Raw genomic sequence first — 10,834 nt, 5'->3', positions numbered from 1 at the left:
GCCACTAAGAGTAAGGGCTTTTTAGTGCTTCAAATTAGGTACCTTGGTTATAGGTCTACCTATGCATAATTTTTGTAGTATTTTGACCAGAAATTGCAGCAGTACAGTGGCTTGCTCACATGAACATCAGCTATCTCTGCATATGAGATAGGGAATATACAGGGACTGTTTTCTCCCTAGCTGCAACAGTTCTGCCAGCCCTTCACAAAGCAGAGATACAAAGCTAACTAATGAAACTTCCAGGTGTGGCTTAAAGCGTGAATATCTACATCTTGCTTGACGGCTTTTCTGATGGGTTCATATCTCTGCGAGTGGAAAGATATCTCTTGCCAAATATCCAGGTAGGTAAGCTGGGAACGGTCAAAGAGAAAGTCTATAACTTTGGTTCCCTTCATGGAAAACTTCAGCACAGGTAGAAGATAGGGCATGCAAAGAAATGGGTAATAAAATACCTCAAAGCACCCAGAAGAAATACGACTGAAGTGTCGGTAGAAATTATCAACTGAGCACATTTCATCAACCCGTTGCCCATTTTTCCACGTCTTTCTCAAAGACTGTAGGTGTTTGGGATTCTTTAATTTCACTCCCATCTGCATGTCTTAATTAGTTGTAATGAGGCTCTCTGCTTTCCTGTAAAATAGAAATAGCTCAGTACCGCAACTTAACCTAGTGCAGTTTAATTTATTCATAGTCAACCAACTCTTGGCTAGTCTGCAGAATTGTTTCTCACAGCTCTACAGAGCTCTATTGTTTATGCATATATACTCACATAACTAACTAGGGAGACTAAAGTTGCTGCTCAGTTATGTCTCTGGCATAACTCATTCAAGCCAGTGGAAAAGATCAAACATTCATGAAGACCAACTGTTTTTGAGGCAAAGGCAAAATAACAAAGGTCTCCAGAACTGATAGGATGATATTTTCAATGTAATCAGCAAACAAAATCCACACTGAATCACAATCTGTATATGGGTTATTCGTGGGCTGAGAAAAGACACACGGAAAATGAAATAATCTAAAAGATGGATCCTGAAATTCCTGACCACAAGGTTGTACCTAAATATATCCATACTTAAAGAAATAAACTACTTTTTGAAATCCAATTATTTTACATTTTACAGAACATAAAATCTGTAGTAATTAAGTACTCAGTAGATTATATTCTGTCACAAAATTTTGGAATTTGCCTGTGTTCTAACTTACAAATATTAAATTAGCCATTGCCCTTTTGCTACAGAAAGAGATGCAGGGCAAACAGAGATTAATTTCATTCTAATTTGCTGGATATCTAGTATTTTACAAATGGATGACTTCCCAAAAGTATTCATGATTTACTTTGCATCCTTATAACTCACTAGAAATCTTACTTCAAGATGTAATTATGCTTGTATTTAACTTTAAAGTTCCCTTTCAAAGATGAGGAAAAAAAACTGCTGTATATTTTTTTTGGGGAAAAAAATGAAATAAAATTTCCAAGGACTTCCTGGAATTAAAACTATTATTAGCCAACAGTATAATGCTACTCACTACATGTACCTCTCAATGGAATATGTAACTATATTTGCCTTTTTTCTACTCTTGTCCCATATCCTGCCATTTCCAACATCTTTGTGACATATGAAATTCTTTTAATGAAATACTTTTTCTCTTTACCTGTTTTCAATTTCATTAAACTAAAAATATTGCATTCATAGTTACGAATGAACTGAATTTCAGATAAGAATCCTGCAATATATAAAGAGCCAAAGTCAAACAGCACAAGATTTTGCAGAGAGAAAACCTAGAAGCAATATCTCTTGGAAAAAATTCATTCCAACTTGTTTTGCTTAACTCCTACAGTTGTTAAATGTGCTTCTTCTGAAGTTTTGGCATTCTTGCTGCTTCTGTGCATTTTCTGTGGCTGTGATCTATTACAACCAGTTTAAATCCAATCTTTCTTTCTTGGCACTTTAAATATTTTGCTTTTATTGTTAGACTGTGGCTGTTGGAAAATGTTTGGTGGAAAGAAAGATGAGAAAGTTAAAAGGGAAAGCATACATCATTGTAAAGTAGGCTACTGAAAAAACAAAGAAGTACTGAGATTTGGGGTTTTAAGTGAATTCTATCATTTTATGCTACTGCACAAAGAATGGAAAGAAGTTACGAGAAATTGTTTTGAACTGTGTGTGAGTATTGGGGTGGGTTCAGAGAGAGGCCAGACAACCAACCATGCCTGATGGAGTTGTGTCAGCTGCAGCACAAAGGCTAAGAGAGTCACTCCATACTGCTCTGCTGCTGTGGGGGAAAGGGCCATTGTCTTGTTTCCAGGGCTTTGCTCTTTGCTCGTCTTCTCTACCTGCCCAAAGTGAACGATGCTTTGATAATTCCTCTTTTGCTCTTCAATTGAGAAGGTTTTGTGCTGTGACTTAGAAGACAAAAGTCTGTGAAGCTCTATGGCCTTCCCTTTGATACTTCTTTTCGCTAAAAGTCACATGGAGCCATGAAACACTGCAGATATTAATCTGAAAGTGAACTTTAATTACTTTTGCTTTGCAGCTCATGTATTAACTGTGTCCACTTAGAAAGGGCCTCACGATGTGCACGGCATAGAGAGGGCCCTGTATTCTCACAGCCTCCTTAATAAGGCCAGTGCAGGTGGAGGAAAGCATCTCACTAGTAGAAATAAAGCGTGTTTTCTTTTTTGATTGTTCCCATTCTTTGCTGTGATTTGGAGCTTCGAGAAACAATGCAAGAATGAGAAGAATTTCTGCAGTTCGGGTGCAAGAGAGGACATCAGAATTGGATGGAAGATAAGTTATGTTTGTTTAGAGTTTGGGAAAGTAGGTCCAGCAGCCTGAGGAACAATGGGGCAGAGATATTCAGGACAGCGAGTGCAGAAATCAGTGATAAATTTTATATCACCCAGTCACAAAGGCTGCTGTTATGTCTTTTGTCATTATTGTGAATGGTGCCTTACTCTGAGGAAGCGGTCCCTCAGATGTTCAAGCACTTGTTCCAGAACCAAGGGCACGGAACCAGCTGAAAAGGCTATCCAGATACTCTCTGGTTTTCCGCCTCCATTCACCTGCCTCAGAATGTGGCACTCCCATTAACTGTCTCCAGACAGGATTGGTTTTGATGGGCAGAAACAGTCCAGTTCTGGCTCCTGGATTTACAGCTGGTGGTTCTCTCAGCGTCCTTCAAATCTCTTATTGCTCAGAGCTCACTTATGTCATTACGGTCACTAGGCCGTTTTACATGCTGTGCAGAAACACTCACTCCATGCAACTCCACCTGCAAGAGCAAGGTGTGATATCTTCACTAAACAGCACTGTAAACAGAGATGACTAAAAGCCAAATTCTTCTCTAACATTGGATATGCAGACAGACAGAGCACAGAATCAGGGTACCTTCCTTGCAAACCCCAAAGAGTACACGAACTGTGTGTGTTAAATATTGACCATTAAATATTGGTGCAAGTGAGTGTCACATGGCTCGTTGCACTTTCTCCACCTCACATATAAGAAAGCAGCATTTTCCTTCTCTATAGGTTTGGGAGAGGGAAGTGGTATGGCTGGTCAATTTTTTTTTAATATGTTAACATCTAAAACATATCCTAATGGAAACTTGGTAACTTTTTTCCTCCAGGGTGATACCCTTCTTTGCAAGTAGCTATACAGATGGTTCGTATTTTTATAGCAATTTAGTTTTGGAAAATATGTAGAAATACTCACAAAAAATGCCAACAGTATCATTCTTCTTATTCCTTCAGTCGGATTTAGGTTACAGAGTTGCTTTGACATTATTTTGCAGAATCTTTGTGAGGATTATTATTATTTGAAGAGATTTGTTTTATTCATTCCGTTAAGGTGAGCATATCTACATTCAGATGGCATGACAAATATATATCACAAATATAATTTCTTAATCTCCATGGCAGATGAATCTTCTTTCAAAAGGGGACATAAGAAGCCACTGCAAGGAAAAATGCATGACAAAGTGAAGCATAATGAAATGGGAAAATGGGATGTGAAAAAAACATGCTGTATCAAACAAAAACGTTCAGTGTTTCATCCTGAAGACTCCTCAAGAAAAGCATGAAAGAATGACAGGATGAAAATCTGCAGAGAACGCTGCTATGGAATCTCCCATCCAGCAGATTTCCAGAGTGTCTGACAGAGGATCTTGCATGAGCAGAAACCACTCACTGCTGCAATGCCACCCATTTATGAGTAGTAATATATATTGCTACAGTGGATTTAATGGGAGATGTCACTGGCTGTCATTTGGGGCCAGAAACCTCTCAAATTCTTTCATCTCTAAGCTTCCCCATGAGTCTTTCTCCTAAGCAATGAAACTTGGGGCTGTGAGGATATAATAATTCACTGTTTCAGGAAATAGTGTCAGAAAACTGTGTTTCAAACTTCACAGCACCCCAGGAGCAAGTCACCCTGTCCAGCCTGGCTGTGGAGTCAGGAGAGCTCAGGAATCCACAACAGCTCTCTGCAAAAGGCCAGGTGGGGCTTTCCTTTCTAAATATAGTTTAAGTCTGGTGTTACTTCAAAGACAACCTGTAAGAACGAGATGGTGATTGACAAAAGTCACAGAATCACAGAATTGCAGTAGTTTGAAGGGACCTCTGGAGCTCATCGAGTCCAACCCCCTGCTACAGCAGGTTCCCTACAGCACGTCACACAGGAAGGTGTTCAGATCCTTCTTCTCTTCACCTCAGGCAGAAACTTACATTGCCTTTCTGAGGAGGGGGACACATTCTGGCAGCTCGCTGCAGCCAGGTCTTCTTGCCAGCCCAATGCCCAGTGTAAAGACATTGAAGAACCAGTTGCAGCCTCTCTGCAACTGATTTACAGGGACACGGGAAGATATGTGACAGGCAGGGTTGAGAAGAGTTCACCTCCCCTCTTACTTTTTTTTCCTTTTTTTTTGTTTTTAATTTTTACATCAGAACACATGTGGAGAAATATCTGATTGCACTAATAGCTTTATTACTTTTAGCATGTACTCACTTAGCCAAACAGGTGAAACTGATTTGTGCCAGGTTTTTATGAGCCCAAGGGCCGAGCAAGCAAAACGGGAGTTTTGTGTGACAGGGCCCAGCTTCTTCTGGTTCTCATCCCGGTTTGAAATTTGTGAGAAAATTCAATTTGAGCAAAGCACCCTTTTCAACTCTGAGACAAGCTCGCGGCCACCTGAATCAAAACCAGATGTACTTATCAAGCCTAAAGATAACAAATAGCGGCTTGAGATCCTGTCAGCAGAGGACCACCAGAGCAAGGGCTACGAAACTCGCTTGCCTCATGAAATTCTAGCACGATGCATATTAATGCTCACCAGATCTGGAGTCGAGACTCCTCGGCTTCTTTTTTTTCCCCCCTTTAATAAATTCTGAAGAACATCGCTGCATTGTAAACTGGTTATTTGAGACTGTTTAAGTAAAACCAAAAGCCCCCGCATCCCTCTAATTCCTTCCCCCTTCCCCCTCCCCCTTCCCTCTTCCCCCCGGCTGACAAAAGCAGGTCTTTTCAAGTATGCCCATAGTGGGAGATGGTTTGTTTTGGCAAGGGAGCAGGTGCCTTCCCCAGTGCGGAGATCTGGAGTGTCAGCAGTGACCTCGAGGTCTTGGGTGGCCAGCTTCACGCTTACACTTCCCTGTGTCAGCCGATACACCTACCACCCACACGCTGAAAGCTTCCAGCAAGCTCAGAGCTGCTTAAAAAGCGAGCTGACCTTTCTCTCCTCACCTCCCTCCTCCTCCTGCCTCCCTCCCCTGCTCTCTCCTCCTGTCCCCTTGAAGCAACCCGGGAACGTTATGAATATCAGGCCCATTTCTTATAAACAGCAAGGTAGGGGATCGCTTGAACGCTGGGGTTGTGTAACCTTAGCTTCTTGGAAATGATTAAAATATGAGCACGTAAACAAATGATGCCTTAAATCCCTGGAATATTCTGCCCTGCTCTTATCTAAAGAGAAAGAGAAGATGGGAGGATTACGTGGATATTTTTCAGGCTAATTTTATTTGGTGCTCCTAAGCCAAGGGTGTCTGTTTCAGCACTAAATAGATCAATCTTCTGTTACCTTTTAATTATTCTTTTCTATCTGCATCTTCCAAACAAAATCACTTTCCCACATGGTCTTCTAATAAGCATCAGTAGTCTTTACTATGCAAGACAGGGCTTCAAAATTACACTAAGATTTCCTTGTTTTTTAACGCTGCCAAACTGCTGCCTTTTTCTTCTTGTGTTGGCTTTCAGGGCAACAGGGGAAAGGAAATCTTCTTTGCATTCTTGCAGGACAGCAGCAATGGTCTACTGCGAAGGGGAAATCCAGGGAAATTTGGTCATTCTGTTGGCTTTCGTTTTGGTTTCACATCAGGGGGGCCTGATTTCCAGCAAATATCTGAACCTAATTTCCAATTAATAATTTGAAAAACAGACAGATCTCAGAATATGTGGTAATGCCCTTACTGGATGTCCCCTGTGTCCCAGAAGAGACACAGAGTCAGGGCACTACAGAGAGCATGCGTCAGCCCAGGGATGTGGAACATGATTGAGGAGGGAGGCAGCACAGCCAAAATGCATCAACATAATGAAATATAAAGTATGAGCTCCTTCTTTGGCTGCTCTGCACTGGCATGTAAGCCTGGCCTGGAAAAGCTCTAGCTGCCCGTGTTGAAGGATATCCATCCCATGCTGAGATGAGTACCTATTAATTGAGAAGTAAATTGACTTAAGCTGTTAATTAAACAGAACTAAAGAAAATCTCACTTTGGCTTTCCAGCATTTAATAATAAAATCACATCAATTATGAAAATAACATTTCATTATTGCTTATGGTCTGTGTGACCCTGAATGGAAATTAATGTCTAAGATACTGTAAATTTTTGTTTCAAACACACACACAAAAGCCTTTGCCTGGAAAAGATTCTCAAGACATAATTCACTAGTTCAGCTAACTATAATGGCATTAGGCTGAGCCACTGGACACCAATGGCCCAGCCTGAGCTCTCAAGCACTCTTGTGCAAACCTGTGCAACCTCCTGACAGTCCTCCATAGGAAAAAGAGGCAGATTGTGACCCAATAAGATGATGACAAATGGTTTTTGTGGGGGGAAGGAGGGAGCCTAATGTAGGAAAGTGAAGGTTCCTTGTATGTCCATTCAAGGAAAATTATGCAAGCAGTATGAGATTACATTTGATTCAGTGGTTTCTTTACCAGTTACTTAGCTTTCCAGTTAATGCTACCAATGTGGTTACTGGAGCAGAGGGAACAAAGTTCCCATGATTGTAATCAGGCAAAATAAGCCACTTCCTCTTCTAAGTGCTAATCAACATTTTCCTTTTGCCCTCCTAAGCAGTTGCAGAGGGAATATTGCCCCTTCTGTGAGGCCAAAAGAGGTAGGCAGCCAAAACACAGCCTTGCTAGATTTGCACAGCCCTCTCTGCGGCCATGGAGGGCTGGATGTAACACCCAGGGCAACTTTCTGAAACGTGCCAGCAGCCCTCAGGCTCCTGCCCAGCCTCTGCTTTCTTTCTCCTGTCACTCACCCTCATCGTGCCCTGCCCTCCTCCCCACTGCCTCCTGGTACAGGGGTCACGTTTTCCAGAGGGCTTTGGCTCATCTATCCTGTCGAGGCTTTTCCTTTGTGCTCACACTTCCCGGCTCGATTGCTGCTCCTTGATGCCCTGTGTAGGGCTCAAATCAGTGGCGGCCATTTGTGTTTTTCCCGAAGATTTCAAAGCCTGATGTTCCCTTCGCCTCCTCCTCACGTTTCTTTTTTCCTTACCTGCATCTCAGTACTGTACAAATATTTTTCAGCAGTCGGCTGGATCACTGATCTAACAGCCCGCGAGCTGCAAAGCTTCAAAAACACGGTTGGATTTGCATTCTCCAGCTCGAGCCCACGGCCATTACAAAGCCCTATTTTGTCTGCGTCATGAAAAAGCAGCGCTCCGTTCGCCGGCCCTCGTTCTGCAGCCTTCTCGCAGCCACTTGTGCTGGCAGAATCCGGCCACAGGATGGCAATGTGTGTATAGAGCCATGCAGACGTGCCCCGCTGCCCGGCCCAGAGGCGCGGGACGAGGGCTGAAGTGGAAAGGTAAGAGCGGGAAGAGGCCGCAACTTTTCCGTGTTCTGTAGTTGTTGTTTAGGTCAAATGCTGCTGCTGGAAAGTACCCCGCTCTAAGAAGAGACCAGTATTTAGCTAGTTATCCCAAACCAAAGGTTTCTGTAATTATAGCTTCTGTTTTCAAATGCGTTTGCCAGTTTGGGCTGATTGCCATTTTGTGAATAATTCTTTGTCGCAAGCTTGCTGGCAGGCTAATGTCAGTGTTTGCTTTGTGTTCAGTTTGGGCTATAAGACTGGTTCTGTCTTTTACAATGGGACATGACCCTCTGTCTTTTGGTGACTGTAATTGTTAAAGAGAACCTGCTGGAGTGGAAGAATCACGACATAGCAATTAACACTTTAATATAGACTACAGGAGACCAGAAGTTCAAGACCTTGGACTATTGCAGCCTTCCTATGCAATCTTTGGCAAAACTTGTAAAGATAGATCCAAACACTACCTAAGTGTCTGAAAGTGAGATGCTGAAAAGCTTAACTTTTGGCAGAAGTCCAGAAGGGTATATTAAAATCCATTGCTCCCAGTCCAGCATGTGGGAAGAGCCTGGCCCTTCCAAAAGGAGTTAATTCCCTCTTCCTTCTGCCCCCTGAGCCCAGGGGAAGACCTGCACCTGGTGGTAGGGTGTGGGATGGAGCAGGGCCAGCCTTCTGCCCCATTCCTTCCTTTTTGGATGCTGGGAGGTGCTGTGATGTGCTTCTACTCCACAGTCAGGAGCTTCCTCTGAAGGCAGGCATCATCACTTGTTCCTTCGAAGCAAGGTTGTTATGTTATGTGGAGAAATTTCCTCTCCACCCTGACTTTGGCTTTTGTCCTTAATCTCTCTGTGTTTGTCCTTGCCACTCAGTGATGGCATGTGGGAGCATTACATGAATGTTTCTCTTGTTGAGGATAACAAGGTACTGAGATGCTTTAATTAGCAGGGGTGGTACAAGACATTTGTGTGTTGATTTGTATTTGGAGGTGCAGCTCGTACATGTGTGATACTACAGACCTCTCATATTGTCTGTTGTGCCTTTAAAACATGTGCTTGAGTTTCACACTGGCTACAGATTCAAAGTTTGAGAGTCTTCAACTGTGGGGACTTTCACAGGAAGCCCGGGTGCAGGAGCCAAATAAAAGTACACCCAAATGCTATTTCTCAGCAGCCCTTTAGTTAAAAGCACCCACTTAACAAGGAACAATTTGTGTCCTCCCTGCCATAAGCCTTTGTAATCAGCAGAATCTGTTGTATCTTGGATGGTGCCCTTCAAGCAGCCAGCGGGACTAGGGACAGCAGGTTGGAGGCAACTCCTACTTTGTCTGCTGGCCACTTTGGAGAGAGATATGAGTGGTCTTTTTGCAAACTCTGGAATGGAGCATTAGGCAGAATCAGCTGCTGTTGGGCTCCTGCGCCTCTGCTCCATATGGATGAAGGTTAATTCAGATGTACATATTTGATACTGCAGCTTCAAGTGGCTAGTGTGGGCATGTACTTGGTGCTTGCAATGACGACTGCTTCAGCAGAAAGGCTCAGTGTTTGGGGTTTTCCCAACTGGGCAGTACTTTAAGACTTTCTACTTTCAAGAGTCTTCTCTGCTCCTACTGCTGAAACAATTCTTTTTTTTTTTTTTTGGTTCTGAAGTAACATTTCTATTCTTATGTTACTACACTCAACACTATTTAATTTTTTTCTCTTGCTACGTGATAAAGATGGGAGCATCTGGTGAATACAGGGATCCCTGAAGGACCTATGGAGGACAGCATATAACCTTCTATCGGGCTGGGAACCCCAAGGGAAAGAACAGCAGAGGTTGTTGGTATGGGCTCAAAGACTCCACTGGCTTCAGTTGGCTTTGGAAATGAAGGGTTAATGTAATTAATTTTACTGCTTATATGTCCTGTAAATAAAACATACATTTGAATTCATTCAGGATCTAGAATCGTTCCTAGGAGAGAAGGATTGTGTGATGTAGGTGTTCTAAAAATTATTTCTCAGCTAACCAGGAAACATGGCAAATTCACTAAAATATCAGTACAGTAAATACAAAATGATGACTTTCCCGTTACTGTGTTTTCATCCATAAGGAAATGGGAGCTCTCCCCTCTGTTCCATAGAGAATCAGATTCCTAGACTTTCTGGGCATTGGACTCAGTTGTTTGTAAGCTCTATTTGTGTTAATTTTATGAATATTATCTGCTGTGCTGTTTGGTATGTGCTTTATAGATGGTAACATAACAGTACATCCAGAACTTAAAATATGTATTTCTTGCCCTAATGAACTAGTCAGAGTTTTGGGAGTGGTAAAAGTTCTTGCTAGAAGTTAATAGTCAAGTAATTGGTGCATTGTGGCAGCTTTACATTACCAAACCACTGAAAATGACTCATGGGGAACCAAATTTGGATATTTGACCGTTTGTAAGCTGTAATGTTAAAGCTATGTGCTTTCTCCGTGACATTTGTGTGTCTCATCTTGAATATAATTTCCACTTTTTCCCCTTTGACAACTTCTCTGCTCTCTGACTTTCTTGTCTCGGCGAAAATTTTGTTATGGTGAAAAGTTCTTAAATCCTGCACGTACTGGAAGACCGAGTCCTCAAGGAAGAAAGTCCAATTCAGAAAGGAAAGACTCGTTTTCTCTCTCTGTTTGCTCTTTCAGCTTTCCCTGGTGTCCTTTCCTTGCAGGAAAGGCTGAGTTGGCAGTGAATCTGCCCGTCCTGTCCTGTCCAATGCACTC

The 10,834-nt window shown here is 42.3% G+C and overlaps 1 long non-coding RNA gene across 1 annotated transcript; it reads right to left on the bottom strand.

The window, feature by feature from the left end:
• Positions 1–583: 583 nt before the first annotated feature.
• On the bottom strand, positions 584–3,790 carry LOC122178535. Its single transcript, XR_006178369.1, has 3 exons — positions 3,714–3,790; positions 3,065–3,273; positions 584–630 (listed from the first exon to the last, which is right to left on the bottom strand). It is a non-coding gene; the product is annotated as an uncharacterized LOC122178535 (long non-coding RNA).
• Between the last annotated feature and the right edge of the window lie 7,044 nt (positions 3,791–10,834).

This window comes from Lagopus leucura, unplaced genomic scaffold (assembly GCF_019238085.1).
Source record: "Lagopus leucura isolate 7727_CA_CO unplaced genomic scaffold, USGS_WTPT01 Super-Scaffold_100002, whole genome shotgun sequence".
Lineage (NCBI taxonomy): Eukaryota > Metazoa > Chordata > Aves > Galliformes > Phasianidae > Lagopus > Lagopus leucura.
This window is presented reverse-complemented; position numbering and strand designations above follow the sequence as displayed.